Genomic DNA, 23,452 nt, shown 5'->3' with positions numbered 1-23,452 from the left:
GGCCCAACTCTGCAAACTAAAACGTATTCCAAACCTACATCCAAAAACAGCTTACTCTCCTACCAGAGCTTTCATCCGAAACCTCTAAGAGAAAATCTCCCTTTCAGCCAATTTCTGAGACTGCGACGCAACTGCAGCAAATTGACGGAGTACAAAGAACAAGCCAATGAGCTGAGCGAAAAATTGGAAGAAATATATTATCCTAAAAGAATCATCGAAAAATGCAAAAAAAGGGCCCGTAATCAGCCCCGAGAAAGTCTCTTAGAAACCACACCAAAAGAACCAGAAGTAGATATCACAACTTGTGTAACCACATATGGCCCTGCGAGTAACAGACTGAAAAAGATAATCAACAAAAACTGGAGGATCATAACTTCAGGTGACATTCAATGGCCCAAACCACGTTTTGCCAACAAAAGAACCCGCAACCTCAAGGACATCCTGGTCCACACCAGACCCCTTACTATAAGACAGCCACCGCCAGTCAACTCACCGCTGGACATGAGCCCAGTAACCGGCCATTACCCATGTGGATCGTGTTCTGTCTGTCCCCTTACAAAAGCGACAAAGGAGATACAATTGCTTCCAAATTTCAAATGGAAAATTCTGCATCACACCAACTGCAACACAAGTCATGCCATCTACATGATCACATGCCCCTGCAAGAAAAACTACATAGGGATGACATGTAGGAAAGTAAAACAGCGACTGTGTGAACATCGCAGCAATGTGAAATGTAAAAAGGCGACCACCAAGATGTCTAGCCACTACCTGGAAACTGGCCATACTGTGAAAGATCTACAGTGGGTAATTTTAGAAACACTACACAACAAAGACCATAATGCAGAGAAAATCCTCTTTGAAAAAGAGCAACGGTGGGTGCACAGACTTGGTACAGATATCAATGGTCTGAACGATAACATACCGTGGGGTACAATTTATAATGGTTGAAATATCACACTAAAACATCCAATGAGTCACCTAAGCCTTTCTACCCTTCCCATCACTGTGCTACCTATAAAACCACCCACCCGGAAACGTTCCTCGAGGTGGCAGAGTCAGCACAAGGAGTGAATGGAGAGCCAGAGGTACCACGAGGACCACAACGCTGCGAAACCGTAACGTATTAATGTAAAAGAGCATATTGTTCTGATTGAATGTTTACCATTGTAGCGTGCCTCCCTGACCCACCCTGATACCGAAGAGGCTTAGTAGAGCCAAGAACATAGGTATGTCACTGTATACATAAATGGCCGCTTATGTTTGATTCTTGAGGTAAAGCATCACAGCCTGAGCGCGCTGTTGAATGACACAACATGCCTGGTTATGAGTGAACGTGTGCAATACCACCACACCTAAATGCCTCGAATCCGGCACGGATAATCTTATGCCACTCACATCACTTGCCATATCCACCGAACTAAAACAGATCCTTCCAATCCCATGCCAATCAAGAGATAGTCGACCCTATTCTTTGAGTGGGGTAGTCAGTGCAAAGTATTGCCATTTTTTAGTTGCTACGCCACAGTGCGATTTATGTGTTCCTGGTAAATTTCACCAGACGTATAGTCTTAAATGTTCCCTTCACCTTTACCCCTTGTCTACAATGTCTTCTTTCTTTGCAGGTACTTTTTGACCTCCTTTTGGAGCAACATAATGCTTTGTTCCATTATCTAAAACTTTTCTCACCACTAATAGAGACGTGAGAGGTCTCTATTTCACGTCACGGTCCTGAAGAAAGCCCACAATGACCTGTCAGGCATAAGATAGGGCTGAAACATGTCGACCTTTTTCACTGACCTTTTTCACTTAGTGTGAACGAGTCATAATAACTCACGTTCACCGACATATTTTTAATTATATTGCCTCTGAATACAGAACGAATAAATCATTTTTCTGATCAAAAGAGACATTTTTTATCACTTCACCTCACCATCACTTATCACTACTGTTTTTAACAATGGGTAATGCCTCCTGGATGGAGGTTGCATAAAAAACAACCCGATGATTATGCACACACGTGCAAGGGAAGGCGGAGAATAAGATATACCGCTCAATACCACACGATTACCAGCACGTGCATGAGGGTTAACATTGGGACTACTCGGAACAGTTACGGCATACCCAGAGTTATGCAGGACAAGTGATCCTTCCCCCCTGATCATAAATAATATATTGATAAACATATGCAGATATGAAAATGTGTTTGCACGTAGAAATAGCACTGCAGAGATGCTCATGGAGGAACAGAGCTTGAGGGAAGAACTAGAGTGGGGCCTAAGCAGCCAGCAGAAATTGTTTACAAAAATCTCTCAAATGCAATGTGTCAATATGAGTATGCACTATTCGTGCATGTAGATTTGAGTGCACTGGCCTAAAAGTGGCATATTGGTGGTAATTCTTGGAAATGTGGGTCAAGCGTGGCATATATGTGCCCACCCCAGCTAATACACAGACTCTGGCAACCCAATGGTAATTTTTTGCATACTAGTTCCATTCATGGCTTGTTCCCCTGGTATGAAAAACGTACCCTGGCCTATTTGTGATCATTCCTGCTATTTTGGGGCATTTGTGGCATTTTAATGCCTAAGCTGGGCAAAACAAATGACCCTAGCATATTGATGGGGATTATTCACACGTTGGGCCCATCTATGGCATGATGCACAACTCCCACCCCTCCCGAGAAAAACCTCTGCCCTGGCGTCTTAGTGGAATTCGTAACATTTTGCGGAGCCTCCTGGCATGATTGTGATGGCCCGTGCAAAACACAGACACAGGGATATTGATTGTCATTCGTGTAATTGCGGGACCATCCATGGTATGGTGGTTGACACCTGGACAAACATTGATCTTGGTATTTAATGGTATTCATAGGTATATTAGAGCAATGATCTGATGATGCCCACCATCTGCATACTGCTGGTCTTATCATAGTAATGGCAATTGTTGGCAAATTAAGTCAATCTGTGGCATGAGGTGATGATAAATAGGGATAAAAAAATCATGTTTAAAGTTATTGCATGTCCTGATAAAAATGATAAATTGATGTTTGGGTATTGAAGATTTTTCTCTGAAAAATTAAAAGGGGATAGTTCAGGACAAATTTTGTGTCTTTGAAAGAAAATGATAAGCTCCAGTTTGGAAGAATCATGTTATTTTTTCCAGAATGTGAAGTGTGTGCTTCATATTAACATGTGCATGTTTTCAGAAGCTGACAGGCTAAATTTTTTAGACTAAATTATTACATTTCCGAATATCAATTTAAAGCAGGTACTTGAATGATAATGAATGTGGTTTTTATCCTAACCTTTAAGACTAGGGGACACATGTCTGGAGAATCTGTCTCACTCTGGTGTCTACTGCCTTGAAATAGCTAGACTTCTCTGATGGTCTTTTCCTCCCCGCCTATTCCAAGGAGATGATCAGTTTAACCTATGACTGATTATCTGCTTGGAAGAGGCAGGGTGGAAAAATTAAAGGAAGTGAAAAGTAGAAGCGTAGCCAAATGTTTGGGTAATTGACACGCCTTAAGGAATTTCATTTGCGCGACTGCCTATGTGGTCCATGTAACTTTAGATATTTGTTTCAGGAAATTAAACTAATGAATGCATTAATTTGCTGCCATGTTTTCATTTGAATCCTACGGCAGGTCCGACTGCAACATTCCAGGTCAGGGCCAGGCTCGGTGGCACCAAATGAAAGCACTGGAATATCTTTTGTGAATACTTTATGTCCTTTAAGAACCAATGGCTATTTAGCAACATGTTTGTTAAATATGTATTGCGAAATGCGTTATTTAACCTCACTATTTCAAAAAGTTCTCAAAATGCTGGTCCCCCCTGAATATGATTGGAGGCAATCAGGCGTGTTCCCTACCTGCCTCTCTCCACAAAAAGAGAGTTTCCCAGGGACCAGAAAGGACTGGGTATCAACTGTTTATCAAAAAAGGGTTCCTTTCTGTGTATTTTTCTTTTAGCTGGTGACCAAAAGGTCTACACTTTTAGTGTAGACCTTTTGGTCACCAGCTAAAAGAAAAATACACAGAAAGGAACCCTTTTTTGATAAACAGTGTTCCCTACCTGCACCTTGGGTAAATGTTGGTCCCCAACATTTTAAATATCACCAGTTGGAACTGTCGATGAGTAGAGAAACAGCCCAATGGAGGTGATCCTACGGCAGTATACATGTCTATACAAACTTCACGGAGCTAGCCTAAATTAAGAAATCCCTATCATCTGGAGAATTTTCCAAGAAATGAAAAACATTTTACATCAAACCAATCTTGAAGAAGCAATGAAACATGCTATATCAAACCAATCCTGCAGAAGCAATGACTAGCTCCTGAGGCTGTGGCAATTTACAGACTGATATTAAAAGGACCACATGTATGCAACATAATAGAAACTCAGCACCTTTAAGGTTTCTGACCAGGTGTCTACAGGGACTGGATGCTACAAGATCACTTGAAGCAAAAACCTCCTAAAACAAATCTTAACCTCTTCCGTGCTGATGACGGAACCGCTCCGTCATCAGCTGCGGTGGCGCTGTGCTGATGACGGAGCGGTTCCGTCATGGCCCGTCCGCCGCTCATGCGTGGCGCGGATTCCGCGCCTGCGCTGAGCGTTCTATTGAGCGGGTGGGGCCATGACGGAACCGCTCCGTCATAAGCACAGCGCAACCGACGCTGGTGACTCAACTGAAGTACGTCAGGGGGACCATGGATGTCAGGCTCTTGTCTGAAAGACTGGTGCACATTGTGACAAAAAACACCTTCAACATCATGTGAACATTATGATACATTTTCTCCCATTTAGGCAACCTCTTATGTTCCAAATATCAACAGTTCTAGGAATATCATGGCTGGACTGTGCCAATGGACTCGACACTGAGCTAAACAATGCCGAATCAACAACCATCAACAACTTCACAATGCCAAAGTCAGACAGGTTCTATTCTGAACCACCTTGAGCACATCACCTCTTATGTAATACTTTGGCTAGCAATTGCTAGAAGAATAGCATTGAAAGCACTCTGCTTCACATGCAGGACAATCCATGGCACTGGACCAATTTTCTCCAAACCTAACTCTACACTCAAAGAAGAACCTGAGCTGGAGACTCTCATCACTACTAGCCACTCCTCATTTCAGAAGAAACAGTAAAGGCGGATGATTCTTCTTGCTGCAAACCTAACAACTAAGGAAGACCTTATCCTACAAGTAGATAATAATGATCAGCAACCAACTAAAATCCACAAAAGTAATAAAAACGTGTCTTTTTCCTCAAAGCGTGGCTTAAGCTCCAGTAAATGACGTAACATCTTCAGACTGAATGGGCCAAAGTTGGTAGGAGTGTATGAAATGCCCCAGTGTGTCACTGTCACAGTGCCAATAATAATGATAATAATAATAATAATAATGATGATGATAATAATACCAGTGTTTGTTAAGTGCGAACAATTACCTGAGGGTGTCAAGGAGCTGGGGGCAGTCGGGAAGATTAAGCAAGCTATTGCCCAGAGTCACATGGTGCTGGGCTAACCTGCCGCTGGCGATCGAACCATGAGCCCCTGTGTTCCGCCCTGGCTGCAGCACCACACCTCCTCCTCTTCCTCATGCCAGTGGATGGATGGACAAGAAATCCATTGAATGGTTCCTTCTCCATCCTCACAATTGTGTGTAGCTCAACGTGGTATTGCGACTGTGCACAATCTTATATCACAATACCAATGCACATTTGGGAAGTACATATGTGCGCCTGCACCAGTTTCTCACACTCTCTGGAAGACATGTACAAACGTCATGCACATCACTCAACTTCATTTCTCCAACATGAGATAACCTACCACCAACACCCTTTAAACCGCACACCCTTTGCGCGCCCAGAAGCCTTGAGAAAATTGCAGCACTTTCAGGTCCTCATTGGGGCTGCAGAGGGGGTTTTGCATTTGGAATATGGAGTAGCCGATTATTTTGCAATCGAGAAAGCGATTTAACCCCCAAAGTGGGATGGAAAACAATTCATTAGACGAAATAAAAAAATACACCTTCTATGCTTAGCAAATACAAGATATTACATTATTTTTCTTGCTTTTCTATCTATGATCTCCTTGGAGTACTGCCAGTATATCCTGTTTTGGCTGTTCTCCAAGTTCCCTGCACTAAACACTGTTTGCATTATTTTAATGAGGCTGCGGCAATTAAATCTGTGTTTGGCCAGGCGTGGAGGGAGTTATTTTGAAAACCTTCAGAGTAATATGCATTCCAGACAAAGGGCAGCGGATCACCCAAAAGAATATTTCAGTGACCCCCCCTACCGCGGTTTTTTACCTTGTTAGCAGGCTTTAGATGACGTTGAAAGCTGGCGTGGGCACCAAATACAACATGCAGCCAGTTTATATCTCGAAAAAGGGTCCTTTGAGCCAGTACGGGCGGGTATGAAGGACAGCTATGGCTTCACTGCAAGTACGGCTGCACAGCTCACATTTGTCATTTGGTGGCAGGAAGTCATAAAATCAATGAGGGCAACAATGCTTTATTATCTGGATGTGCACTTTATGCACCTGACTGAAATATAGCGCTGATATGCCCTTTTGTGTGTTTTACTCAATTCTGCTAGGGCTGGGCGTTGTCGTGCGCCCTGTGTTTTCCTTTTGAAACATATCTAACGATTTCTCTGCAGCTCTCTTTTTATGAAAATGCTAAACAGGTTTTGAAGAGATGCAATCAGCGTGATGCTGTGCACAAGTTAGCAATGGGGCGCCATAGTGAAAGGTGAAACCGCAGGGGCTCCCTGTGGTGGTTCAGCCTTTCATCATGTCAGCTGGAAAGATGATGAGTTTGCGTATGCTTCCTTGTGAGGAACGGAGCCACGTGCCACTTCTTATTGTTTGGTTGTTATATAAGAAAGATTCGTGTACACGTTCTGATTGAGCTGAATTCATGTATTCTTTCTGATTTGGTCCGAGTGGCGGATGGGTTCACATGCTCTTCCTAATTTGTATGTATGATGGGTTTTTGCACTCTTTCTGGATATTCGGGGTTTAGGATGGATTCATGTACACTTCGTAATAGGTAGAAGTGGAAGAAAGATTTGGATGCTCTTCCTCATTGGCCAAGTGTAGGATTGATTTATGCACGTTTCCTCACTGGTCATGATTTCGGGTGGATTCATGTACACTTCTTGATTAGTAAGAGACGTGAAGGATTCGTGCACATTACTGACTGATTGGGATGTAGAAAGATTATGCCTCTTTTCTGAGTGGTTATAACAGTAGGTAAATTAATGTAGCTTCCTGATTGGTCAGCGCTGAGGATGGATTCATGTGCACTTCTGATTACTCAATAAGTATGATGGATTTATGCACACTTCAAGAATCGTCAGGATGTAGAATGGATTTGTTCATTGGCTGATGGGTATGAGTTAAAGATAGATTCAGACCCTCTTGCTCACTGGCCAAAGTACATAGTGAATTTTCGTACATTTCCTGACTGGTCAAGACGTAGGATGGATTCATGTGCACTTTTCGATTGGTAAGAAATGTGCTGGATTCATGTACATTTCCTGGTTGGTCATAGTGTGGGAAAGGTTCATGCACACTTCCTTCACTTCACTCAATCGACGGATCATGAGCATCCCTATACCTGTATGTATGTATATATATATTCTAAAAAGGGTTGTGCACTCAAGGGCAGTGCTTAATCATATACATTTATTAATGCCACAGTGCTTCCAAAATGCGACATCGACAAATGTAAGGGGACCCAAATGCGTCTGTTGGTTTTTGGAATTTTTGTGACATTAATACATTTATTTGATTTAGTATGGTCCCTGGAGTGAGCAACACTTCTTGGAAGGAAACGCATAGTGCACAAGCTCACCCACGTGAAGTTGCGGCACCCTCCGCGCTACGAAAGGTTGCATTTGGTGAGAACAAAAACCATATATATATATATATATATATATATATATATATATATATATATATATATATATATATATATATATATATATATATATATATATATATATTACCTACTGGCGGTCGCCAGTAGGTCGTTATATTTAGAACCTAATTTCCATTGGAAAGCATTTTTTGATTTGCTAATAACTTTGGCGTCGTTTGACGAATCTTCGCAAAATTCGCCAAAAAAAGTCTATCCAGGTCAGCTCTTATCCTGAAAGTTTGGGGGTGATTCGTCAAGCGGGGGCTAAGAAAAAAGGGGAGTCCTAAAATGCGAGTTCCCTATGTTAATTTCCATAGGAAATTTTGAGATGGGCTACAGCCCGAACTGCTGAACGGAATTACCCCAAATTTGTCAAAACGGTGGAGCTTGTTTCAGAAAGCGACCTTTTTTTAAATGGTGTAAATCCGCTCAGTAGTTGCTGAGATATTAAAAAAATAGGAGTCAAAAAATCAATTTCCCATAGGAAACTTTGGGCAATCCTACAGGCGAAACTACTGAATGGAATTACCCCAAATTTGGCAAAAAAGGTAGTTCTTGGTTCAGAAAGTGACCTATTGTAAAATGGTGCAAATCTGTTCAGTAGTTGCTGTGAAAATCAAAAAATCAAAATATCGATATCTATGGCCGTGGTGGAGTTGCGACCCCCCCCCCAACCACAAGCTTTATTCTAATTGGCCGTCAACACTCCAAACCAGTAAGTGTTGGCAGCCATCTTGTGACTTGGTAGAAGCGGGTCACCAGAAAACAGAGAAACAAAGATATAAAACAAGAGAAGGGGCAAGGTAAAATCCCCCTGACCCTCTAAGCCTGCTCAGGGGGTCCCAGAGGACCCCCGGGGCCAAGAAAAGCATTTTGTTTTCCTAAATGTTTGCGCAACTCGTACTGGGGTCGCGAATCCTGCTGAAATGTTTTAAAAACAATACGGCACAGGTTCCCTCGTTTTATTTAAATGAATTTCTTAAAATATAATAGCAGAGGCCTGCTGGGGCCCCTGCAGCCCCGGGGACCACCACCTCCCCAGGCTTCACTCATGTTGGGAGGAGGGCCACCACCCCCTAGGGTCGGCTCCTGAAGTCTCCCAGGGTGCCCACCCCGGGACACTGCTGTTTGCTATGTCATGGCGGGAGCCGCGCGGCCCCCACCCTGTCATAGCAAACTTGCTTTGGATTTTAGAAGCAAGAGCTGGGAAACCTGCTCTCTCTTCTAAAATCCATAGCCTATTGATTTTTCACAGGGGAGCTGCATGTGAGCAGCTCCCCATGTGGAAAAGAAATGCCGACTCCTGCAGGAGGTTGGGAGCCAGCGGGACTGTGGGGGCGTTGGGGCTCTCCCCACGGTCCCCAACGGATAGGGCCAGCCCTGGGGGATGGGTCCCCGGGCCTAGAAGTGGGCTGGGAGGGGTCCACGCGCCCCCAAATAAAAAATTAGATAAATAAAAGCTGGCCCCGGGGGAAGGGGTCCCCGGGGCCAATAGAGGCCTCAGGAGGGGGGTCACTCAGCTCTTCTTCCTAAAAAAAAATATATATGAGGCCAAGTCCCGGGGAATGGGGTCCCTGGGGCGAATGTAAATTAGTGAAAGTGGACGTTTAAAAAAAATAAATGGAGTCTCGACTCTAGCGCTGCTCTCAGTGCGGCTCCCGTATGAAAGCGATGGGTGTACAGCTCTCAGCGCGGCACTCGAGTACCTCTTAGGCCACCGAGGGGCAAATTCTCAAGGACAGATCGCCGAGTTAATGGCACTTTATCGCAACCAAAATGGTGATAAATTTAACGCACCATTCACAAGCTGTAGCAAACAGCCCATATCACCAATTTACCAGCGATAGAAGCCTCAAAAAGCATTGTCACAGATGACCCCAGCAAATATTGCTAATGAGATGTAGAGTAGGCGTTCCCTTGCAAAAAGCAGCAAACACATCACTTCGCAAGTTTCTCAACCACCTGCAAGATCGTCGAAGAGAGTATAAAACAGGCGATAAGGTGCCTTAGTAGCAGGAAGTTTACACCTGCTCTGACCTGGTGTAAAGTCAGGCTACAACCTGCAACATGAAAGGGAGCCCAGCCCAGAGCCACACATGAAAGACAACAGATGCAATGGAGCCAATGAGCATGCAGCTCGGACACCCAACACTGCTCTGACACCCGCCGCCACCAGCCTCTTGTCTGTCATCCCCCCCTTAACCCCCCCAAACAAATGTGACAGTAACCTTAGGAAATCGGGAACGTAACAAATTGGCTGATGTTGCACAATTATAATAAAAAAGATGTATGTGAGGTTGGACAAATAAGAATCTCAGTCATCTATGGATTTACATATAAAACATTTTATTTAAACAAAACAACAAAATAAAAGTAGGTAAAAGCATAGCATGTCATCCCTCAACAATTTATGAATCACAGCCTGCAAGACAAAAAGAAAGATAAGACTGTGCGTCATGTGTCCATCAAAGGAGAGAGAGAGAAAGGGAGAAAGAGTGAGAGAGGGGAAGAGAGAGAGAAAGAGTGAGAGAGAGAGGAAGACAGAGAAAGTGAGAAAGAGTGAGCGAGAGAGGAAGAGAGAGAGAATGAGAGAGAGAGAGAGAGAGATACAAGGCAGAGAGATATAAAAAGTGTGAGTGAGAGGCAGAGAGAGAAAGAGCGAGACAGGAAGAGAGAGAAAGAGTGAGACAGAGAGGAAGAGTGAGAGGAAGAGAGAGAGAAAGAGAAAGAATGAGGGAGATAGAGAGGAAGAGGCAGAGAAAGAGAGAAAGAGTGTGCGAGAGAAAGGAAGAGATAGAAAGTGAGAGAGAAAAAAAGAGTGTGAGTGACAGAAAGGAAGAGATGGAGAGGGAGAGGGAGTGTTGACACTGTGGAAAAAATCCTCACAGCTCACCTTTCTGCCACTGGTGTATCTCCACCAATTTTCAGGGGGTCCCTGTTACTTATAGTCACTGGTGTGTCTCCAACCATGTGGCGGGACATAGTGCAGCCCTCAAGCTTAGTCATCTGAAACATAATATAGAATCAGTAATGGCAGAGTACATACAATTGCACACCCCTAATTCTCTGTTCCACCCCTGCACACCCAGGCTGCTGCTCCCCATCAACTCCCGTCGCCCAGAGGTGTCTGCCCACCTCTGTGCAACCAGGCTGCTTACCCCATCCACTCCCACTGCCCAGAGGTGTCTGCCTGCGGCTGTGCACCCAGGCTGCTGCACCCCATCCACTCCCAATGCGCGGAGGTGACTTCCCGTTTCTAAGCACCCAGACTGCTGCACCCCATCTACTCCTACTGCCTAGAGGTGTCTGCCCACTCCTGCGCACCCAGGCTACTGCACACTATCCACTCCCAACGCCCAGAGGTGACTGCCGCTGCTGTGGAAACAAGCTTCTCTGCTCACCTTCCGCCACTGGCGTGTGTCTAACAGGGTCCACCTCATGCTGAAGCAACCTCCTCAGCCTTTGCGTACACACGTTCAAGCCAAGCTCACAATTCAGACTGGGTCTTGATTGCCAGGATGGTGTATCAAGACCAGGCATCATCACAGGCTGCACACGTGCTCAGCTCTGGTGGCACTAACTCAGTGGAACTGAAGTCATCGCCACGTGGTGGGAGGCCTGTGTCGAGGGGGGTCCTCAATCTGTGAATCACAGCCTGCTAGACAAAAAACAAGATAAGATTGTGCATCATGCGTCTATCAAAGGAGAGAGAAAGAGAGAGCGAGAGAGAGAGAGAGAAAGTGAGAGAGAGAGAGAGAGAGAGAGAGAGAGTGAGAGAGAGGAAGAGAGAAAGAAAGAAAGAGTGAGAGGAAGACAGAGAGAAAGAGTGAGAGATAGAGGAAGAGAGAGAGAAACAGTGAGAGAGAGGAAGAGAGAGAGGGAGAGAGAAACAGTGTGAGAAAGAGGAAGAGAGACACAGAGGAAGAGTGAGAGAGAGAGAAAGTGTGACAGAGAGAGGAAGAGAGAAAGACAGAAACAGTGTGAGAGAGAGGGAAAGATAGAGTGAGAGAGAGAGGAAGAGAGAGAGAAAGAGTGTGAGGGAGAGAAAGGAAGAGATGGAGAGGGACAGTGAGTGCCCTGGACAAAACCCTCACAGCTCACCTTTCCACTACCGGTATGTCTCCAACCATGTGCCAGGACATAGTGGAGCCCTCAAGATTACTCATCTGAAATGTAGTATGGAATCAGTAATGGCAAAGTACATACAACTGTGCACGCCTAAATCGCTGTTCCGCCTCTGTGCATCCAGGCTGCTGCACCCCATCCACTTCCACTGTACAGAGGTGTCTGCCCACTGCTGTGCACCCAGGCTGCTGCACCCCATCCGCTCCCACTGCCCAGAGGTGACTGTCTGCCACTGCGCACCCAGGCTGCTGCACCCCATCCACTCCCACTGACTGCCCGTCGCTGCGCAAACAAGCCTCTCTGCTCACCTTTCGCAACCTGCCTGTAGAAAAGAGGGCCTGCCACGTGCCGCTGCAAGCCCCAAGCGGACAGGGCACTCTGCATATCATGCAGCCCCATTCCGCATGCCACCAGGTCTCACATTTAGTGCTGGGTCTTGATTTCACCATGGCAGAGGAGATACCTGTGCACCTGGCTTTTCATCGCAGGCTGCACACATGCTTAGCCCTTGCAGTGCCACTAACTCTGTGACCAGCAAGGTGGCGCCATGTGGTGGTAGGCCTGCTCTGTCTGATGGCACGGGCCTACATTGCGGTCCAGCAGGCCACACAAAACCTGAGCTGTCCAGACCGCCGGGACTGGGCATCACCGCAGGCTGCACACCCACTCAGCAGTTACGGTACCCATACCTCAGTGGACCGAAAGTCACTGTCCCGTGCCAGTGTGCCCATGCCGGCCGCAGTGCATCCGGTGCAAGCAACTCTGAAATGGCGTAGAGCACGTGCCCCCGGTCTTATTTATTGGCAGGGTCGCGTGTCGTGCAACACCTGTGCTGGATGGGTGTGGTGTGGGTGTATACCAGCCATGAGGGAGTGGCTGTGGTGTACTGACAACTAGGCTTTGACCAGCAGATGACTGCAATAAAAAATCTGGGCCATGTAGCGTTGTTGTCCTTCCCTGTAAGCGTAAGCGGAGTGGGCTGACCTTGCGTATGCTAGTCCTGCATGAGGCTGTGAAGAATGACTCTGGAGCTATGGCCGTGGCTCCGTCCTGGGCAGTATGAGGAATCAACTGATGTGGGTGTCCCTGTTGTAGTGCTGCCATCACCCGGGCCGTAAGAGCCAATGTGTCACTCTGTGAGCCAAGTCCACAACATGGCCAACATGGAAGGTACGGGGAATCTCTGACCCTACATTCATCCATAGTTCTACACATGAAAGATGGTGGACATGACACATCTGTGTGGATATGAATGTTTATTGCACATTCAGTGGAGTGTTGCAGCTGTAGCAATACAGGGACATGCAAAGTTCAAGTTTCAGTTTTTGGCACATGGAGGGCAGCCAATTAGAGCCAAGCTCATGGTTGGGGTTAGGCTGCACCAACATATGTACTTATACAATCACTCTGCCAATCCCCAAGCACTTATAAATTCACTATACACTCTCCTTGCAGTACTCTAATGATCCAGTCCCTACGTACTTACTTGTACAATGACGAGACAAAGTTACATAACTGAAGTTTTCCCCACTGCCAGAGATAACATGGTTGCATATGCTGTCCACAGCACAATGTAATGTGGTAGGGCCCAGGGGCAGCATCTTGCATACAAATGAACACACAGACACAGTTAGATAGATAGTGGAATAGGATACGGGCACATGCAAGAGTAATCAATGGATCAGACACAGAGATTTAATCATAAAGGGTCAATGATTTGTGCTGCACTAAGGTAGGGGCAGCAGATGTGAAATAATACACAAAAGATTCTATCGTAAAGGGTCCATGACTTGTGGTACAATGAGGTAGGGGAAGCATTTGTGAAATTATACACAAAACATTGTATCATAAAGGGTCCATGAGTTGTGCTTCACTGAGATAGGGGCATCAGAAGCATTCAGCGTGTGCGCAACCAGCGATGATGGGTGGCGTGGGTGAGCCGCACTGGGAGCAATGTGTGTTGCCTACTGGACTGAGTCATCTGCTATCGCGACTCAATGTGAATTGTGAGCCCTGCTATCCGCAGTGTAGATTGAAGGTAGTAGTCAGCACAGACATCGAGGATTGCTTTTAGTCACTTCCTCTTGACAAAATTCGAGGACATAGAGCTAAGCCTTGGCGTAGTTCGCGTGGCCGCACTTCGTGGAGCTACGCGAAGATGCACTTGCACTCCGCGAACTACGCATAGCTCCGCGAGCATGCGTAGTAGCTTGCTTGACCCGTTCGCGAGCCATTTTTCGTCTTCGGGAGCGCTGTGGAACTCTGGAACCTGCTCGGCACCACATCTCCAGACGCCGCCTTCCTCACGGAAACATGGATGAACGCCTCCTCAGCGCCCGACATCGCCGTCGCCATCCCGGACGGATACAAGATCACCCGGAGAGACCGCGTCAACGAGACAGGAGGAGACATCACCATCGTCCACAAGAACACCATCCGCATCACGACCAACTCAGACGACACCCTCACAGCCGCTTAACATCTTCACTTCCAGATACACACCAACCCCAAGACCACACTCAGAGGCACCCTCATCTACAGACCCCCAGGACCTCGCACACAATTCAGCGAAGACATCGCAGACTTCATCAGCCCGCACGCCCTCGCCTCCGCTGACTACATCCTCCTAGGGGACCTCAACTTCCATCTGGAGAACAACAACGACAACACCACCACCACCCTGCTGGACAACCTCGCCAACCTTGGACTCATGCAACTGGTGAACACCCCCACCCACTACGCCGGACACATGCTTGACCCAGTCTTCTCCTCCAGCAAGTACATCTCCTTCAGCCACTCCACCGGACTCCACTGGACAGACCACAGCTGCGTCCACTTCGGCTTCAGAAAGACCACGACTCACCACCACCCGCAACAGGTTCCCCGCAGGAACTGGAACAAGATCACCTCCGACCAGCTCACCACTTCACTGAGCCAGAACCCTCCCGCCAGCTCAACGGACCCCAAGCAAGCAGCCGACAACCTCACACAGTGGATCACCAATTGCGCTCGCCCAACCAGCCTCGACCACTCGCAGTCCGGCTTCCACGCCAACCACAGCACCGAGACCGCCCTCATCGCAGCCACTGACGACATCCGAGCCCTGCTCGACAACTGGGAAACAGCGGCCCTCATCCTCCTGGACCTCTCTGCAGCATTCGATACGGTCTGCCACCGCACCCGAGTGCAGCGCCTCAGCAACATCGGAATCCAAGAGAAGGCACTGGAGTGGATCATCTCGTTCCTAACCGGAAGAACCCAGAGAGTCCGCCTCCCCCCGTACAGATCCAAGGCCACCGAAGTCATATGCGGCGTACCACAAGGATCATCGCTCAGCCCCACCCTCTTCAACGTCTACATGAGCCCCCTCGCAGCCATCGTACGCCAACACAACCTCAACATCATCTCCTACGCCGACGACACCCAGCTGATCCTCTCCCTCACCAATGACCCAGGAACCGCCAGAACCAACCTACACGAAGGGATGAAAGACGTAGTCGAGTGGATGAGGAACAGCCGCCTGAAACTGAACTCAGACAAGACGGAAGTCCTCATCCTTGGATCATCACCCTCCGCCTGGGACGACTCCTGGTGGCCCCCTGCCCTGGGCAGCGCACCCAAACCAACGGACCATGCACGCAACCTGGGCTTCATCCTGGACTCCTCCCTCTCGATGACCAGACAAGTCAACCCCGTCTCATCATCATGCTTCAACATCCTATGCATGCTCCGAAAGATCTTCCGATGGCTCGCCACCGAAACCAGGAAGACGGTCACACAGGCACTCATCACCAGCCGACTGGACTACGGAAACACCCTCTATACCGGAACCACAGCCAAACTCCAGAAAATACTCTAACACATCCAGAACACCTCCGCACGACTCATCTTGGACATCCCCCGACACAGCCACATCTCCGGACACCTGAGAGACCCTCACTGGCTCCCCGTCAGCAAGAGAATCATGTTCCAACTCCTCACCCACGCACACAAGGCCCTCCACGACCTGGGCCCCAGGTACCTCAACAACCGCCTGACCTTCTACACTCCCACCCGCCAGCTACGATCGACCAGCCACGCCCTCGCCGCCGTGCCACGCATCCGAAGATCCACCATGGGAGGAAGATCCTTCTCCTACCTGGCAGCCAAGACTTGGAACTCCCTCCCCATTCACCTCCGCCTGACCCAAGACCACCTCTGCTTCAGGAAGCAACTCAAGACATGGCTGTTCGAGCAGTAGCGGACCCCCCTCCCCCAAGCGCCTTGAGACCCTCTTGGTGAGTAGCGCGCTATACAAATATCCTGATTGATTGATTGATTGGTTGCCTGCATGCTCGGGATGTGTAGCGCGCGAAGTTACCCATGAGGTTTGTCCCGCCCGCTCGCGTCCCCTTATTTCCGGTCACTACTAACGTGTTCGCGAGTTATTCTGTGCCAGATTGCAGTTTCTGCATGTTCGGCAACTCGATCTTACCGACAAGCATCCTCGCGCACGCGAAAATGCTATTGAGCGCGCGAGAACTATGCTACGCAGCAGTTTGCGGAGTATTCAACAACTTCGCGTTCTCCGCGGAGCGCGGAGTTGCCGAAACTCCGCAAACTCCGCGAACGGAGCGTAGTTCTTCGCCTAGGGTTACATAGAGCACAATTCTCTCTGCAACAAAGAAATCATGTCTCAATTTAAATTGTGAGCTCTACTGACCACAGTGTAGGTGTATGAAACAAAAGATGAAACATTTATGGAATACACTGTCAAAATATGTAGGTTTCAGGGATGTTATAGTTAGTTGCCTACTGGAATAAATGAAATCTAAATTTGAATTGTGAGCCCTGCTGAGCACAGTGCAGGCCGGAGGCAGCGGTCAGCAAAGGGCCACAGCCACATGGCGTTCATTTGAGCTGCACAGATTGGGAGCATTTGATTTTCTTAACCAATTATAGTCTCTTACACAATTTGCATCAGTACTAATCTTGAATTGTGAGCCCTGCTGACCGCAGTGTAGGCTGGAGGCAGTGTTCAGGAAGGGCCCACAGCCACGTGGCGTTGACTTGAGCAGCAGAGTTAGTGGGAGGTGTGGCACTGAGCATGTGAGCAGCGAGGGATTATGCGTGGTCCAGGCGGGCCGCACTGGGAGCAATGTCTCTTGCCTACTGGACTGCGTCATCTGCAATCACAACTCAATCTGAATTGTGAGCCCTGCTGACCGCAGTGTAGGCCAGAGGCAGCAGTCAGGAAGGGCCCACAGCCACGTGGCGTTGACTTGAGCTGCATAGAGTTAGTGGTAGGTGTGGAGCTCAGCATGTTCACAGCCAGCGATGATGTGTGGTAGGGGCGGGCCGCACTGAGTGCAATCTCTCTTGCCTACTAGACTGCGCAATCTGCAATCGCGACTCGATCTGAATTGTGAGCCTTGCTAACAGCAGTGTAGGCCAGAGGCAGCGGTCAGGAAGGGCCCACAGCCAAGTGGCGCTGACTTGAGCTGCCTAGAGTTAGTGTTAGGTGTGGCGCTCAGCATGTCCGCAGCCAGTGATGATGCAATGTCTCTTGCCTACTGGACTGCGTCATCTGCAATCGCGACTTGATCTGAATTGTGAGCCCTGCTGTCCTCTGTGTAGATCGATGGCAGTAATCAGCACAGACATCAAGGAATGCTTTTTGCCACTTCCTCCTGACAAAATCTGAGGACATAGAGTACAATTCTGTCTGCAATTAATAAATCAAGAATGAATTCAAATTGTAAGCTCTGCTGTCCGCAGTGTAGACTGTCATTTAGTGTTCCTTTGGACTTGCAATATGAATTTGGTCATTGTACTAAAGCTATAACTGATATAAAACAAGTTCTTGAAGCAAAGATACTGAAAGGATATTATGTAGGGTTTAGGGACGTAATACTAAGTTGCCTACTGGACTCTACAATTAATGAATCAAGGGTCATTTTTAAATGTGAACCCTGATGTCCACAGTGTAGGCTGGAGGCAGCTGTCAGCAAGGGCTCACATCCAAGTGGCGTTGACTTGAGCTGCACAGTTAGTGTCACCTGAAGCAACCAGCTTGTGTGGAGCCTGTGATGATGCGTGGTTCGGGCGGGTCGCACTAGTAGCAATGTCTATTGCCTAATGAATTCTGCCTTAATAAGTCCACGTGGCATTGACTTGTGTTGCACTGAGTTAGTGGCACCTGAAGCATTCAGTGTGTGTGCAGTCTACGATGAAGCGTGGTCCGGGAAGACCGCACTGGGAGCAATGTCTCTTGCCTACTGGACTGCGTCATCTGCAATCGCAACTCGATCTGAATTGTGAGCCCTGCTGTCCGCAGTGTAGCTCAAAGGCAATAGTCTGTCCAGACAGAAGTCTGTGGTGCTGTGCTGCTGGGTTCGCAGGAGGCCTGTGTTGAGGAGGTAGGTGGTCATGGAGGAGGCCTCATGGCAGGGTGGGGGCTGTCCCCCTGGCATACGCTTTGGCCTTTCCACAAGTGAACCACGCCCAGACCCCCAGTCTGTTTATTCATACTCCTACGCTGGAGTGGCTTACGTTGGACCAGCCTACTCCGCTTCCGCTTCCAGGGGGGGACAACACAGCTACATGACGAGATCTTCCCACTGCCTGAGGTAACATGGTTGCGTCTATTGTCCACAACACCACAAGTACCAGCAGTATAAGTCCACATGAAGAGGTTTGTTCTCTGCATAGTGAGGTACGTCCAGCACATCACCGCTACACTTGGTGGTGTGTGCATTATTATTGATAGGTGACTTGTGTCCTTCACACATACTTGTTTGCCACATCTCCCAACATTGAGCTATTGTGTGGCTGAGAGACCATGCAGTTTTTGGAAGGTCCGCTGTCCTGTTCTTTGCTGCCTCGTGGTAGTAGGGAGGGGGTGGTCCGGGGGGAGGTCCTAAGGGTGGTGGCAGTGGGTGTTGTGGCCTTCTTGGGTGTCGGAGCTGATTGATCAGTACCTCTATGGCATGTGTTGGTCTTTAGATGTGATTCTGGGCTGGGCTCCCTTTCACACTGTAGGTTGTCATCCTGCTTTACACCAGTAAATGGCAGATGTTAAATTCCTACTGCTAACGCAGCTTATCGCCTGTTCTTGGATCGCACCCCAGATTTGGCTGCTCGTTGAAAATATCGGGAAGTGGTGTGCTCATGTTATTTTTGCACAGGAACGCCTACTCGGCATATTATTAGAGTTATTTGTCGCTCTCAATTGTGGCAATTTATTTTGCAGAAGCTATTGCTGGAAAACTGCTGATATCGGCTGTTTTCACTGGGTTGAGAATGGAATAATAATTTAAAATCACTGAAAAAAACAGGTTTAATGAACATTATAGTTAGAAATTAGCATTTAAAAAATGTTTAAAATTCACTGGAAAAAACCTTAGGTTTCAGGCATGTTATAGTTAGAAATTGGCATTTAAAAAACCTTAGAAATTCACTGAAAAAAACATGGGTTTCAGGGACGTTATAGTTAGAAATAAGCGTTTAAAAAACCTTTTAAATTCACTGAGAAAACCATAGGTTTCAGGGAAGTTATAGTTAGTTGTACATTTCACTTGTACAAAGCCATAGAATTTCCACTGTTATAGTTAGTTGAGCTTACTGTAACTCCTGCTTCTGCAATGCACTGCTGATGACATCATATTAATTCATGCATGACATGGTCAGTGACATCACTGATAGCAAGTTTGATGGGACCCCCTCAAAATTAAATACGGCCAGGGAAAGGAGGGGAATGAAAAGACACAGCAAAGAGAGCAGTATTCCCTCAATGGCCACAATATTTCAATACCGGTATGTATCCAATTCTTAATATAGTGTTGGTGACGATACACAACAGTCTTATTCATTTTCTTCAAAAAGTATAACATTTTATTTTCAATTTATCATTTATTTTTTATTTTTATCTTTTTTCGTAGTTATTCAAAAGTGGAAAGATTTCTTTTTTTCATAAAAGACATTTTATCAGTATTAAATTCATAGGCAATTTTATGGTTCATACAAAAGAGAAAAAAACACAATAAAGTAAATACAATAATAACTATATACACAAAATCAATTCACCCAAATAGTTGTGCCCCTGGTGACTAATAGTCTATCACAACATTCACACACATTCATACCCTCACTACATTCATAACCACAACATCTGAAAAAAGGAAACTGAATCTAAATTGGCAGAGGCACCCTGCCAATTTGCAGGTCTCAGGACACAGTATGAGACCCCGCACTTGGTCGACGCGCGTTTCGGCGGCGCAAGGCTACCTTCCTCAGGACCTCTTCCAGATAACCAAACCCAAATGTCCAGGGGACGTTAAAAACAGATTACTAGTCTTTGCCCATAAGGGAGAATTTCAGAAAATGAACCATGTATGATTCTAGGAGGGTTTTGTTTGCGCTGGATTAGTTTTTACTGAGAGATCGTGTCAAGTTTCTCTCGCCGGTTCATTTCTCAAATATCACAAGGATTGCGGACGAGCGTGTCCTCCAGCTATGTAGTACAATTTAAATCGTACTACGTAGCTGGAGGACACGCTGGTCCGCAATCCTTGTGATATTTGAGAAATTCGCCTATATGGGAAGGTATTACCTCACAAATTGACCGGAAAGAGAAAGAAGTCTCGGATGGAAGAGAACGATACGTCTGAATTATTGAATAAAAAGTTGAGGGGAATACCACGACCTGAACCGGCGAAGATACTTGACACGATCTCTCAGTAAAAACTAATCCAGCGCAAACAAAATCCTCCTTTCCTTATATTGGGGGAGCCACAGTGGAATCCTTTTGATCTAGAATCATACATGGTTCATTTTCTGAAATTCTCCCTTATGGGCAAAGACTAGTAATAGGATTGGGGTCCAAGATGGCGGACTGACACCGCCAGTGCGGAGGAACGCTTGCTGAGGGTCTGGGCTGTGGTCATGGCGGACCGCGTTTTTTGCTGATTTCGCTTAGAATTCGGGCGATATCGCACTACACTGCTGGCGAAAATTAAACTAAACCAGACGGTGTTCGGCGGCTTATCTACTTCAACGGGAGACAGAGCTGACTGTGATTACGCCGTTTGTACTGGGCTGGTCCGGCTGAGCTGACCACAAAAACGCAGTGCGGATCGGGCTAAGAGCGGCTTACTTGTGGCTCTTGTCAGTGGGAGGCTGAGTGGAGTTGAAGCGTGGCCGGAGCCAGGGCGGATGCTGCGACTTCGGCTGATCGAGAGCCGGGTGAGGGGGTTACTTTGCTCCATACGATTACCACGCCTCATCCCTGTAACATCAAAGGGCTGGGCGGCAGTCAGCTGGTTTGGTCTACAGGCTCATCGGCGCTCCAGCTCACCAATGGTTACAGCAGCAATGAAGTGCGGGGGATGACGCCGAAACTTCAAGGACGGAGCACTCGGACGACGACGGTGGCTAAACAAGCATTGACAACTAGTACCACGGACTCAGTTCCTGCTGGGAATGTTGTTAGTGCGGCATTGACTCTGGAAACTCAAACGGCAATACCTGAGGCGGTTCCGGACGCAGGCAAGAAAATCACTGGTAGGCAAGAGAAACCGGGGGAGAGATTGGGGGGCTGTCTAGCCGCCGGTAAACCTCCCCCTCGTCTTCCCAATGTTGCTAAATCTAATTTAACATCTGATAACACTTTGTTGCTACTAACGGAAGCTAACCCATTGATGTCTTCGGATTTAAATGATTTCTCTGGAGCAGGGAGTAACATTTTATCTAGTAGGAAGAGTCAGGAAGTGAATGCTGCTTCGGGAGCTAAGGCAAACAATGCTAACGATGTTATGGGTTTGAATAACATATTAAGCGACTGTGCCTCAATGGCTGATACTGTAATTAATACACAAACTATAGCAGATACTAGTACTCTTGCCATGGCTACTCAACTTATACTACCAATAGTAACTATCAGCAATGTCCAGTCTCAATTGGAGATACAACCTGTTGAAAATAGGTGTGAATGATATACAATCTACACAGGCTATACCCATATTGGCATTAGCAGATGAAGGGCTGGCTGAAGTGGAGCTAAGTAATGAAATAGAGGGCATAAAAGAAATAAAGGAGATTCTAGGGGCAGAGTACCTGGAACATACGGATGGTGCAGAAACAGATGAGGAGTACTGTGACTTTTCCGACCTGGGCAACAATATACCCTCACTTTCAACTAAAGATAAAGCTACTAGTATTAAAAAGGGGAGAGGCAAAATCAAGAATAAGATTAAGAATGTTATAAATAAACCTAAAACCACTACCATAAAGGCGATAGCAGAAAATATTCCTATTAGACAATGGGTACAAGCTAAAGGTGGTGTCAAATCAATGGCCATGAGACTTTCAGGAAATAGCCCTATTGAGTCAGGGGCTACATCAGGGGATATTAGTGGCCTTAACGCTGTGACGGATTTAACGGGCTCTGAAGGTCCTGCAAAGGGGGTGGTCGATGTAATTACTGTAACTCAAAATGTACAATCTACTTCTACTCCCACTACTACTCCAATTCCTACATTGGTATCAGTGGATGGGCTTGCTGTGCCGAGTCCCTCAATGGAAGTCTCAATGGAAGTCTCACCTTCTTCCCTTTTGGCTCCTCAGCTAGCAATAATGCTAGCACCAATAGCGTCTGTGGAAATCTCTAGCGCACTCTCTTCCACTACTACCTTTCAGGCTGTAGCAAGTTTAGCAGCAGCAGCAGCAACAGCGGCAGTGCCTGAGACAGCTTTGAGTGCAGGACCTATAAAGGAATCTGGTGTAGTTGGGCTAAAGAACTCTAATGATTTACACTTGACAAATACCTCTCAGAATAATGCATTTCTGCCTGTGAATTGGACCCTTCAAGGGGAGGTGTCGTCATCATTTCAGATGATTTTACAATTATTAAATGAGCAAAAACAGGAAGCCCAGTCTCACTATCAGCTGATGAGGGAAGATAGTAGCAAGACCCAATCTTCTTTGCAGGAAATGTCCTGTAAACTTGGCGCTATTTCCCAGGATATGGAAGAGCTTCAGCCAAGAGTGGTTTTAACGGAGGAAAAATCAATCCGTTCTGAAATAGCTGTGAATAAACATGAGGCCCAGATGTGTCAAATGCAAGTTAAGCTTGAAGATTTAGAAAATCGGCAACGTAGACAGAACTTACACATATTTGGAATTGCGGAAGAGGCTGAGGGAGCTGACTCTAGAGCATTAATCGTTCGACTATTTCAGAAAGCATTTCCTGAATTATCAGATTGGGATTGGGACTCACAGATACAACGTGCCCATCGGCTTCCACTTTTTCAAAGAAACAAGGGCAGCAAATACCCTCGCCCAATTCTGATTTGTATTGGTAACTTTTTGCTTCGTCAGGCAATCTCATTAAAAGCGAGACCAAAT

Source organism: Lissotriton vulgaris, chromosome 1_1 (genome assembly GCF_964263255.1).
Source record: "Lissotriton vulgaris chromosome 1_1, aLisVul1.2, whole genome shotgun sequence".
In the NCBI taxonomy this organism is placed as follows: domain Eukaryota; kingdom Metazoa; phylum Chordata; class Amphibia; order Caudata; family Salamandridae; genus Lissotriton; species Lissotriton vulgaris.
This window is presented reverse-complemented; position numbering follows the sequence as displayed.